The 12626-nt window shown below is 43.3% G+C and overlaps 1 long non-coding RNA gene across 1 annotated transcript in view; it reads right to left on the bottom strand.

The window, feature by feature from the left end:
- LOC112571896 overlaps positions 1-12138 on the bottom strand; it is a 58522-nt gene extending 46384 nt beyond the window's left edge. Inside the window, exon 1 of the long non-coding RNA XR_003100905.1 lies at positions 11301-12138. This is a non-coding gene — a long non-coding RNA (uncharacterized LOC112571896). The remainder of the gene's footprint in view (positions 1-11300) is intronic.
- Between the last annotated feature and the right edge of the window lie 488 nt (positions 12139-12626).

Consider the following 12626-nt stretch of genomic DNA (forward strand, 5'->3'; position numbering starts at 1 on the left):
GTTCCACGTTAAACAGAGGGAGGAAGAGAGAACGAAAGTAGAAATCATAAAAGGAAAGAGAGAGATATGGATGAGAAAAGTCATAGGTGTGTGTATGTATATCTGTTCTTCGTACGACTATGAAATCCCCAAAGCTCTAACTTATCCCCCAGTCGCACACAATGGGGTGTCATGTCCTGTCACCGCGCTCCGTACTCACAACTGCACCGCACGAGGAAGAGAGCGAGACGCGCAGGTGACAGCGCGCGCATCCTGTTGCTGGGATGATAGACGCTTTGTTTACCTACAGGAAGGGCGGCCGTACGTCACCTAGGATACGGTGACGGCGACAAGTCTTGCTGCTTAATGCACTCTGCTGGTGCGTGATACCTGCGTGTCTGTCGGTGTGCGTGCGTGCATGGCAATGCATGTGTGTCAGACAGAGAGAATAGAAAATCGTTGAAAATAAACCTTTTCTCAAAAAGAAGAAATAATTAAAAAAATCGTATACTTGGCTTCTGAAAGAACGCCCTGTATCATTTTACAACAGACCAGAGAATTACAGATAAAATAAATGGAAAATCGTGGACTCAAAAAAGCTCGGTTCTGTGATGGTTCACAATTCGTAAACACTGCAGTTTGTTCCAAAGTATCGAAGGCTTTGTAGGAAAAGGATGTTAAACAACAAAAAATACTTACAGAACTAAGAGACATAAATGAAAACTGTAAATGTTACACAGCCGGAAAAAAAACAACAGACACACAAGCGAGGGAGAAACACAAGATAACGAGAGGAGTAAACATGTTACGTACCAGTGCGATGAACCGCCAGGTGAGAATAATACCTATGTAGGTGAAGGAGCGCCTATACCTCCGAAGCAAATTTAGAACACACCTTCACAGGCTTCTCACTCTGCTGTACCTTCCCTTTCATCTCTAATCCACAGACGAGCAACAAGCATCTCGCTGGTACACCGTATAAACCAAACTCTACAGTCTTTGATGTTGCCTGGACCATCGGTGATGAAATTTCCTTTCTTCCACTCCAATGATTTCACCTTTATATACCAAACACCTGATGCCTGCGAACTTTTTATATCCAGGATGTAGAGCGAACGTCGTGTTTTGCTTGCTAAACAAACGATAAACTTGCCTCAAGGGGAGGGAAGTGGGTGGTGGGGAGGGAAGTGGGTGGTGGGGAGGGAATCGAACAACGATACAGACGCAGGAGCGTCGATCTTTCGAACCCTCGTCGACTACGGTTTTGAGTGATGAGATCGAAGGTGGAGATCACCCACCCCTTTCAAGCGAGTGATTGAAGTGCAAAACTGGAAGGGGAAACAGCTTCCACACACACACACGCTTTTTTCTCTCGCCCGCGGACTCGTTGAGATAACAGCCAGTCCCTCCGATGTCCTTCGCGGTGGTTTTGAAATACCAGCGACTTTATTTACTGCCTGTCGTCGCTGTCGACGTCGCGGTAGATAAATCGATCCTTTTGCTTTATTCGCTCAGAAGTGTGAGGGGGCCTGGGTCAGAACCTGCCTCGGTCTCGATTTAAGCTGAAGACGGCATGTCAGGCTCACGGGAAGGTGGGATGAGTTGAGGAGGAGGAGAAGGAGGGGGAGGGGATGTGGAAAAGAAGAGAAAAAAAAATGCGACAACTCGCGCGCTACCATCAGGTAGGTCGCCCAGCAAAGCTGACAAATCAGCAGGTAGAGGAAAATGGGAGCCCTCCGTACCTGGGTCGAGAAGAGGCGACTGGCGGGAGGTGATGGAAGCGTGGAAGGTGGGAGCAAGGGGGGGGAGATCCTATGTCACACTCGGGTCACACACAGTGCACAAGCTTCGTGCAGTTCTGAGGACGGGGACTGAAGGATGGGGTAGCGGATGAAGTAGGGAGGGGTGAATCGTCTCAGAGTTGCTGGTCTCTCTCTTCGTCCATCTCAACAACAAAGTTTTACCTTCCTTGCAGGCTAGGTCTCAATTTTTTTTTCAAAAATGTGGTTCAATAGAAACGTCGGGAGAGACCTACTTTACCTTTCAGTCAACAAGTTTGTTTTTACTTGGACTAGACGATAAAAATTAAGTGTTCCATGTAATAGTCGGCGGAAAGAAAATGACAGTCTCCATTACCGAGATCAAGTCTCTGCAGGCAGACATTAGGCAGGTTCCCTCGGGCATATCACTTCGCACTCGCCAACCCCACGTTATCAATACAACTGACTGGTAGACGAAAGTGATTACTTTGTGACATGCAGGTATAGTACATACTGTTATGTTCCTAGAAATAACAAAGACAAACATTTACCACAACTCGTGATCGCTTTACCTGGTCATCGTAACTTATGAATCAATCAAACTGTTAGTGATTCTTTCTTCTCTTGTCATACGTATATGCCAACTGTGGTAATTGTGTATGGATGTATTTGATATTGTTAATATGTAAAAGATTCGGGATGGTATGCTCATCCTGCATGTGACACGATGACCGCAAGCAAAATACTCCTTATCCTTTTCTCTTCTCGCACTTCGGGGAACACCCCCCAAGCAGTCGCTTCAACGGTGGGCAGAAGATTAAACCAGCGCGACAGACCGGCTTAGCCTAACCCCTTTAGTAAATCTGCCCCGGTATTTTAATTCAAGTATCCAGCAAAGTTGCGGAACAGATGACAAAAAAAAAAGTGGCTGCTGGCTCTGTTCAAACACGGAGACATGATGTCGCACGGAGGACTGAGTCTTAGCCGCCATACCGTGTGTCGAAGTGACAGAAAGCAGAAGATCGCCTAACTAAATGCAAGGAGATCGCACAGGTGAATGCATGTTCAAAGAACAGTTTCTCACCTGTGTTCTACTCGGTATTAAGGCCCCGGCAAGCGTGGACAGGTAAAGCGCGTTGTCCACGAGAAGAACGCGAGATCGCGAGCTGTTCTCGCAGGGTGACGTCAGTACCGCTAATTCTTGAGGTTTGTCTTGTTTGGAGCGGCCAGGTAAGGCAAGAAGTAGGGCGAGCAGGAAAGGACATGAGGAGGGAGGTGGTGGTAGGGTAGGGGGGTGGCTCAAGTGCCCCAAGCGACTCGTGACGAAATCGTGACTGACGGACACGCTTGAGATTGCTAGGTATCACTGTTATTCTGGGGGTGACTTCCCCTGTTCGTGATTCTCACGGTGTCTATACGGTTAGGTACCCGTTGTGCTTAATTAAATAACAGAGAATTTATATTTCATGCATATACATACGTACACGATCAATACAATAAATAAATGTTCACCTACATAGAGAACTACCTATCTATGCAGTGTTGTTTTCCAATTTTCCAGGTCGTATTCAGATATTGCGTGCGTCCCGTGATCGAGAGACTGGACAACTACGTGACACATGCACCCAATCTACATTTTGATTTTTTTAAATTTTTTTTTTCTTTTGTTTTTTTGTTTTTTTGGTTTTTGGTAATGTTCTTTCCAAAGTCGCTTTAATATTGAAAATGTAAAACAAAACATTTGTACGTTTTAAATTAAATTTTCATGACAAAAGAATTAACGTGCTTGAGTGTATATGCGTGTGTCTGTGTGTATATCAATATGCGCACATATGTATGTGTGCTTCAACTTGTGTATATATGTATGTGTGTGCTTGTGTGTGTCTGCGTATTTATTTAAAACCACGCACAGTTATGCATACAAGGAGATTTTCTTATTACTTCTTCAGGGTCCACAATCTAAGACCAACTGTCCACTTTGCTGGCCTAGAACATTCTAAGTAACAAAGGTCCCTGATAGCTTGTCGATCACGATTGATCCAAATAATCAAATAAATCAAAGGTGAAATTGCAAAGAATGACTTCCCGAAGGTGATTTATATTATACCACTCAGATTTTCTCATGTTTCTAGAATTCTCTAACTCAAAAGCCGAGTAAAATTAAGACAGTGAACTTAATCTCATTGCTTCAGAACCTGAGCTGTAAGAAAACCTCAGTCAGCAGTCTCGAGTTACTGGAGTAAATTAACAGCAGACCACTGTCCGAGGCCCATTCACTTTTTCATCGACTGTATCACGTAACTCATTAAACGAGATTGATTGAAAATTTTATTAAAATTGTTTTATTATATTAGAATTTGTGGTATGCTTCGAGTAAAGCTGAGTTAAAACGTTTTAAATTTTGAGTCTGGTGAATCTGTTAAACTGAGGAATTGTTAAGACATTCCATAAATGCACGATTCTGTCTTTTGGAAATGGTTAGCTGGGGCTAGAGAAGGGGAACGGATCTTTTGAGTTCGTTACGGCTTGTAGAGATGGGGAAATGAAATTTATGTAGGCGAAGAAAGAAGTGTACAAGGTCTCGCTTACATCACGTTCCTGTCGCGCGTTCTTTTCACGGCGAGAGGCGACATCAGCGACATCTGCCGCCGCACGACGTCATTTCGTGTATTTCATTGTACATCTGTCTCCATGGCAACAGGCCGCCGCCTCGGCCGGCATTGGTCCTTACGATGTCGCCGACCTCATCAGGAGGAGTTTTTGACCTCCTCCAGCGCATGTGACGACAACAATAGACAGATATAGCCAAGCTATTCTTCTTTCACAAAGACGTTAAAGTAAATTTGAAACCCACCCTCTTGGTGATCAATACAAACATATACAGCCTTTCTTCTTGTATGAGAGCCCTGTTCAATCAAAGTTATAAACTTGGTGGGAAAAAACAGTCGGAGGAATCGTGCACTGTAACCTACATAGTTTCCCCCAAAATGTCTGTCCGCAGGTAACAAAACAAAGCACTTAACAATGTTGGTATATCTCGTCTGGTTTGCAAAGACGTGGGTCACTGTCATTAGTAAGATTACATGGAAGCCCTGTATTGATGACAAAAATATTTGGTGAAACATCACAGCACTGGGAGGTTATTGTGCACACTACTGTAGGAGTATAGAGTTCATCTTGTCAAGGAGGTCACATCAGATGGACCGCCTCCATCTCTCGCACGGGGACATTGGCTGGACTGAGGCATTGTGTTTCTTTACGACAGTCTGTCGCAGTTACAGTCGTAATTATTTTTTACGATTTCCGCAAATAACCGAGTGATTCTACGCTGCTCTGCTTTCAAAGGTTGACACAAAGGTTGGTTATTTTTCTCGCATACAAAGACCAGCTGTGAACCGTTGTGATTACAGGTGAAATCAAAGACGTTAAGTCAGGTGGGCCGCCCTCTCTCGTGTGACCGAGAAGATAGAGACAGAGTATAAGGGTAGATTCGGGATGAATTCCATTATTTTAATGCATTCCTTTTTAGTAATAAACTCAATTAGAAAGCCTTCTACCAAAAATTTCTACTCTGTACCTACGCACGGTCAAACCTGAAATCAGAAATGGGGACTGGAGTTGTCACGTGAACAAAATCGCACTTACTTCAGAAATCCGTCTCTATAATGCGTATGCACCATAGTAAGATCTCTAAAGTAAAATGTATTTAAATATACACAGATGCTAACTCGAAACTTCTCTGTTTCCTCTTTATTGAAATAAATAAATCAAAGGCTTGATTAAGGAGTAAATTTCTTCGATATCGAAATGTTGTGCTTCCCTACTGTCCAACAGAGAAAGTGTAAGTTGTTTGTTGTCGGCTCAGAGCTTGCAAACAGCAGACCCCTTATTGTAAATATTGAAGTTGTGTTTGTAAGCTGTATATATGATATAGCGAAATATGTAAATAGAGGTTGTATGGAATGTGTGTTTACAGCCTGAGGTGTGTGGAGGTGGCTGATAGATATAACACACTACGCCGGCTGAATGGGAAATTACTCCGACACCCGTGACTCATTCAGTGATAAGTTTGTCAACAATTTTTTTAAAATAGGACGGTGCAAAAACGGTAAAAGCAAGATCAAGGACCCCATGCATGATATGTTTGCCTTATTTATGAAATGAGCAGCAATGTCTACACGCATGCGACCTTCATCTGATCCAGGGATGCGTTGCTTCATCAAAGTTGTACAACTAACATGGCAGGACGTGAATAGAAATAATTTAATAAAAGTTCTTTCTATAGCTTTACTGGCACCATTGTGGACTGGTACGGTCCATTCCCCAGTCTAAACTTTAGGATATTTTAAAAGGCCTAGAGACATGCAACCAAGCCCAGGCCCTCAAAACAGTTTTGAAAGGTCTGGAGTCTCTAGTTCACAGCCACGACCCCAGAAGTATATTCGTCCTCGATAACCTGCTTGAGCCGACAATATGACACAGGAGTTAGTTCAGCCATGCATGTCCACGAGACACACTTCCTTATAACAGTGTTAAAAGGAGTGGTCCCGAAGGATTTGCCTTTTAGTCGGGGCGGTCATTGCCAGACTCTTAATGTAGGATTTACCACTCCCTTTTCTTTTTGTCGATGGGACAGATACAAAATGAAATGCAATTATCCTTTCTTCTCATAACGAATATCATTACCTTAGTGTTTATATGCATTTTGTGAGAGGCGGGCAAATAAGCTTGTGGAAAGTTATTCACAGTGTTGATATTAAATGGTATTAAATGAAACAAGCGTCCGGACCTCAGAGATATAGAAGTCTTTGGTCAGGACCATCAAAATAAAACGATTATCTCTCGTTTCCAGATAAATGAAAATAGCAGTTATAGTTACTTTGATGACATTTGTTGTTCGTACACCGGTACCACAACATTTGATTGGTGATCTTTACAAAGAAAGACGAAAGTTGTAGGTAAATAATGGAACAATTTAACAGTTGTGTTCATTGACCACCTACAGCGGTATGCGGGATGGATCAGAGTTAGTCGCTTTTAGCTCCATGACCCATTATGGACTGTATGGATAGGGGATCTCATTTCTTACTCAATCAACAGCTCTAAAATGGGTATTTTGAAGCTAAGGATCATTCATGTCATTTACCGAGCGGTTACTTGTCTATCTGATGTCATATCGTAGTTAGAAATGTTTGTTTGAACTAGAAAAAAGAGAGCGGGAAAAAAAATAGAACGAGGTGAGGAGAAAAAAACTTGGACATCGACATACTTTTTTTATCTATATAAAAAAATGAACCTTGTGATGTTAATAAAGCATTTGTGACAGTTAACAGTCAAATCAACCGTCGTACTGGACCGAGTCCGCTAGGACAGTTTGAGTTACCTGTCTCAAGGTAAATACGAAATGTATACCAGAAAGATCAATCAACTCAGGGCTTTGTCGGCGAGAGCGGAAACCCACTCCAACGGCCAAACATGCTGGACAAAGTGACGTCACATTCCAGTCGTTCTTACGGGTTTAAGTATCAGTTACATCAATTCCAGTCTTACCTTGAGCGTGGGTTCAAGTGTCGAAGACAACAGCTTGAAATGATGGATCGACCATCGACCTGGTCACCGACACTGGTTGATGTTCAACGTCCAAATCCAAATGAAACGAAAGCTGCGCCTGATAAAGGAATTTGTTTTTCGGAACACCCCACAATCTCCTCGCTTCAGAAAGAAGGACCGGAAGAATTTCTTGCGATGACAACACTAGATTTCAACATGTTACTCCAATTCCCGATGGAGCGTCAGACATGATGGACTGCAGTGGCGGGGACGACGACATTCAGCCAACAAGTCCGTCAGAAGTATTTCTGGCTGTAAATTTTCCGCTGAGTGTATGAATATCTCACGATCTCAGTGGGACACACATTGCGATTTGTGAGGAAGGAAAACGTCAGTGTTTACAGAAAAGTGTGCCGAGAATAAATATAGAAACGAAATTTCCAAAGTTTTCAAACGGGGCAGGTTTTCGTGTCCGCATGGCAGTCCCTGACGCGGTCATTACTAAAACATCAGAAGTGGTTAGAATTCCAAAATTGAATACTGACTGTAAGGAAGTTAGAAGATATGCGATCTCTTGCCGAATGTTGTTTTCAAAAAACGTTATAGAAATGTTGTTGTGAGAAACAAGAATAAAGGGGTTTGACATGAATTTCCATTGCCGGAACGGAAGCTATGTCTGATGTCTTTTCTGTGTAACTCTACCTTGGTTGAATGTGAAAATAATAAAACATAACAGTTACAGTTCAAAATAGCTCTCATCTCTCTCTCTCACACAGAGGTTTGCTTTGTTTGTTTCTCCCACTTTCCAAACTCTGTTTTCCCCATTCAATATGCCATCCCTGTTCCCCTATCTCTATATCTTTCAAGGTTGTGTGGATGGGGAGTGGGAGGCGGCCTCCCGTGACACTCGGATGTTAACTATCTTACGGACCTGGAGTGTGGCCGACTCTTTCCCACGCCTGACTTGAGGAGGATGGGGGAAAGGAATCTCCTGCTTGGCTGGTTTTACTTTCGCGGTTTCTAATAGCAGTCATAATCCTAAGGTTGTGGTTCCTTTCACACATATTTACATCCTGGCTTATTTCCTTCTTCCTGTAGCTGAAGGACAACATGGACAACAAACAAACAAACAAACAAACAAACAAACATGCAGGTGTATGTTATTCAGTACAATCTTTCCTACCGTTGGGATAGCAAAAGAGATGATTACAGATGAGCTGTACGCAATAGCCTCCCTTTCCCCATCTCTCTCTCACGCTCAACCGCACGCACGCGCTCGCGCGCACACACACATATATATATATGTAGGCATATATGAATATTCACAGACACTTGCGAGTTCCTTCACTCAGAAAATTTTGACTTCGCGCTGCGTTGAACATGTCTGCTGGACACACACACACAAGCACACACACATGCACGTACACGCACACACACACAGTAGGAATGCCCAGGGAGTAATACGCGGAGCCTGCATTGGCTGACAGCAAGTGTATCGACTTCCGCCAAGCCTGTGTTATCGCCTCACCTCACTGGCCTCGTTCGGGACTTTCCTTAGCAACGCTGACATTGGGTAAAGTCCACGTTCATCCATCACTGAAAACAGTTCAGTCGGCGTCAGACTGGGAACCGCTTGCTGACCAGTGTCGCCCTACACACGGAACTGGGTCTGCTCGTAGTAAGCATTCTTCTTCTGTGTCACGTGTCACATTAGTACCACATAATGTCACCAAGATGGCGGTGTGTGACAGAGAAAGAGAGATTTAAGGACTTTCGAGGTGTGTGTGAGAGTGAGAGAGGAGTGAGAGAAAAGTCTTTTTATGACGGCGGACGTGTGCGTGAGCACGTGTCAAGAAGGTGAGAGGAGATCAGTCCGCTGGATTTAACCTACTTAATTACCTACTTTGTCTTCTAACGCTAAACCAGCCATGAAATTGTCACGTTTGTAAATTCAATTAATCACCATATTTTAGAATGGCAGTTCGTCATTTATGTACTACGTTCTGATTGGTTGACGTGTCCGACCTTGACCTAAGGCAATGTCAAGTTTCGATTTAAACAACCTTTGTGCCCTGGAGAAAGGTCGACGCAGCAGTTTGAAATTAAGAACACAAGCCACGTGAGAAGTTTTACAGAAACGCTCGTGACTCAGCATCCATAAAGCGTGTCTGGGGAAGGTGAGAAAATGCCTGTAATAATCCCGGACTAATTTTACAACTGGTCGTCCCGTCAGACAGCTTACAGAGCTTAATGAAAAGAACGTTTTGTTTACAGTTTCAACAAAAATGACTTTCTGAACCGTTTGTTTATTAATACAAAAAAAATCATCAAGCGCACGAATGCAGTGTTTTTAGAAAAAAAAATAATAAAACATTCTCCCCTAAAGCAGGTCTGTGACGGTTGTCCCCTTCCCTTTTGCCAGACCGTCTGTTGTAGAAATGCTGCCGAAACGTTCCTCAAGAACGAAGTTAAACGAGGGTTTTATCACAGACTTGTATACACAGAGACTGATGATGTCATAAAGTTATGAAAGCTGATGTCATAGCGGCGACCGCGTAGGTCAGGTCATCGTGACGTAGGGACTTTGATCGAATATTATATGTTACAATAATATATTACACTATCACATAATATAATATTACATAATAAACTATACAATAATATAATAAGTAGGTTAACAAGGTCGTATTACAGCTGCGTGCCAGTCACTGTTTATCTTTGTGTTACTACATGTCTAGTTATGTACGCAGTCGCGTCCTGTCACGTTGAGTCTCGTCTGTACCCATCCTACCCCTCATCCTCCTGCATCTCACGAGCGGCCCTAAAGACCCTTCCTACCTCAGTTGTCATCTGGACAAAGCACCGAGGCCTCAAACTGACGAAGTGCCCTAAAGTCCCACACTATATTGGTAAATTATTGGCGCTATACTCCAACGTTGGAGCAAGTTTGGCAAAGTTATGTGTGAAAGTCGGTCAAATAGTCTGTACTTACTAACAAATAATAAACGCATGATGTTCATACAGCATCAGGTATTTCTATAGCATACTTAGAATGTTGACATAATCCGAAAGTTCCGACCCCTCCCCCAGTCACCTTCACAGACAACTTTGCCAAACTTGGTCAAATGTTCGACATTTTCCCGAAGAAGAAGAAGTGGGGTTAACCCCTGCACTCGGTGTTTTTCTGGATGAAAACCTTTCTCTCCGATGTTCTCAGAGTGACGAGGACTAGCCGAGGCCACGGATGCATATCGAGGTGACTAGGACCTCAATGTAAGTCTGTGACTGGGCAGCCCCGTTATCTGCCTGCTGCCAGTTGTTTCCAAGCCTCGCTCAAGGCACAATAATCCTCGACAGTTATCATTCCTTCCGTTTCCTTCCATTGCGGCTGTGGTAAGATTACTAATGGGTAATTGACTGGCCTGTTTTCTATTACTGCCTTTTTAAAGCCCGATGATGGGCTACCCCCCTGTCATGGGAGCTGCTGGGAAAAGATTAACTTTCCACGTCTTAACTGATTAAACAGAGAAAGAAAAGAAAAAAGAAAGAAAGTGCCTAAACGCGATACTTAGTTTTTACTTTTCTTTGGGATTTTCTTTCTTTACTTTTACTTTCTCTCTCTCGCTCGCTCGCTCTCTCTCTCTCTCACGTATGTAAACACGCATACATAAGCACGGACACATTCCCTGGAGGGCACATATGCAAACAAATAGGAGCAGAAGAAATTACACAGCCTACAGTAAGACACACGAGAGCTTTATAGGTCAAAATGGAAATCTTAAATCCAACTAAACTTTAAAAAAAATTACTTATTCTTGAAACAATAATTGAGTTGTTTGGTGTCGTAAGATGCACAGAAACAACCGAAAAAGTAGCCATAGAGACTGTCTAACTTTGATGACACAAATTTGTGCAATCATTCTCCTATTATTACTAGAGGAGGAGGAGGAGGATGTCGACCTCCTTTGGAGGGTCAGATTATAATGTAATGTGATAAATAAATAGTCTTACTTGTTATCTGCGCTTGGCTGCGATGAGCATCAATAAGTAAATCGTCCTACTTGCGAAACGAACCGAGCTGCTTGGCTCCCCTTTACGGACAAGAGACAGAGAGCAGATGACTGGACTGTGTGATCTTCCTGCTCCGCGAAGCGTCGACTGCAGCCCCTCACTGCGCTCTCCTTCCTGCCTGTCAGGGGACGGAGCCAATGGTGCGTGTTAAGGTTCAAACCACAGCTTAAACTCCACCACCCTGCCGAACAACCCCCGCTCCTACCTCTTTCTTAATCCCTGGTGCATCCGAGAGTTGCCGAAAGGCGGCCAAGCCGAAAGGAAGTGTTGCGGATGAAGCGATTTTCTCTCTCGCTCTTCTCTCAGCTTCGGCCTCACGGCGAAGGATGCGAACAGCATATGGTAGGTTGGTGATAAACTTAAAGTCGCCACGGGCACAAAAAAAAAAAAAAATTGTTTCCTCTCCCCCCGTTAGCTTCAGATCCTCCTTACTCCCTCTACACCCTCGAAGTCAACATACCCCTATTGCTGGGTGGAGGTCTTGGTACAGTCGTAGGAGAAGGCGAGGAGGTTGGGGTGGGTGGAAGGCTTATCAACAATCCATTCATCTTTTTTTGAACCTGTATGCACACTGTGGTCAGGGCATGTCCCGTTTTATTACAGCTCAGAATTTGATTAGACTACTAATGAGTTGAAGCTGAAAAACTTACTTCTGCAAGAAGAGGTTAACTGACTTTTCCAGTTCATTGATTCATGTGATGGTTCGTTAGGTTTGGCACCTTTACATATAAGTTTGTGATAATTACTGGTCGCATGATTACCAAGCATGCACGTCTGCATCAATGGATCCGGTGTCCAACCATAGTCATCAAGTGACCTTTGGTCAGTGCCGAGCGGAAAGGACATTATCTTGGTTATTGCGGATTTAATGGAGCAAAACACGTAAACAACCTGTAATGAGAAGACTTCAAAGACAAAGCAATTCACTGCAACTTGAATTAAACATTTCAATGCAAAAATAATTTATGACAACCTATTACAAAATCTCGATATCCGTCAATACCTGAGTTAACTATCATCTTGGAAGATATGACTCAGTACTACCTGCTGTCAAAAACATCGACGAACGTGCAAAGATTTCCTTTGAGATGACAGCCCGTGGCTTTCAGCTTTCTCTCAGCCGACAGCTTGCGCAACAACAGCATCAGTAGATATGTTAATGTCTTTATTTTAAAGAAAATTTTATGACTCCATTTGTCGTGGAAGGTAAGTGTTAAAGTGTCCTGATCCCATCAATGGACAACCTGTGTAAGTGGAATGTTTGTT

Source organism: Pomacea canaliculata, linkage group LG1 (assembly GCF_003073045.1).
Source record: "Pomacea canaliculata isolate SZHN2017 linkage group LG1, ASM307304v1, whole genome shotgun sequence".
NCBI lineage: Eukaryota > Metazoa > Mollusca > Gastropoda > Architaenioglossa > Ampullariidae > Pomacea > Pomacea canaliculata.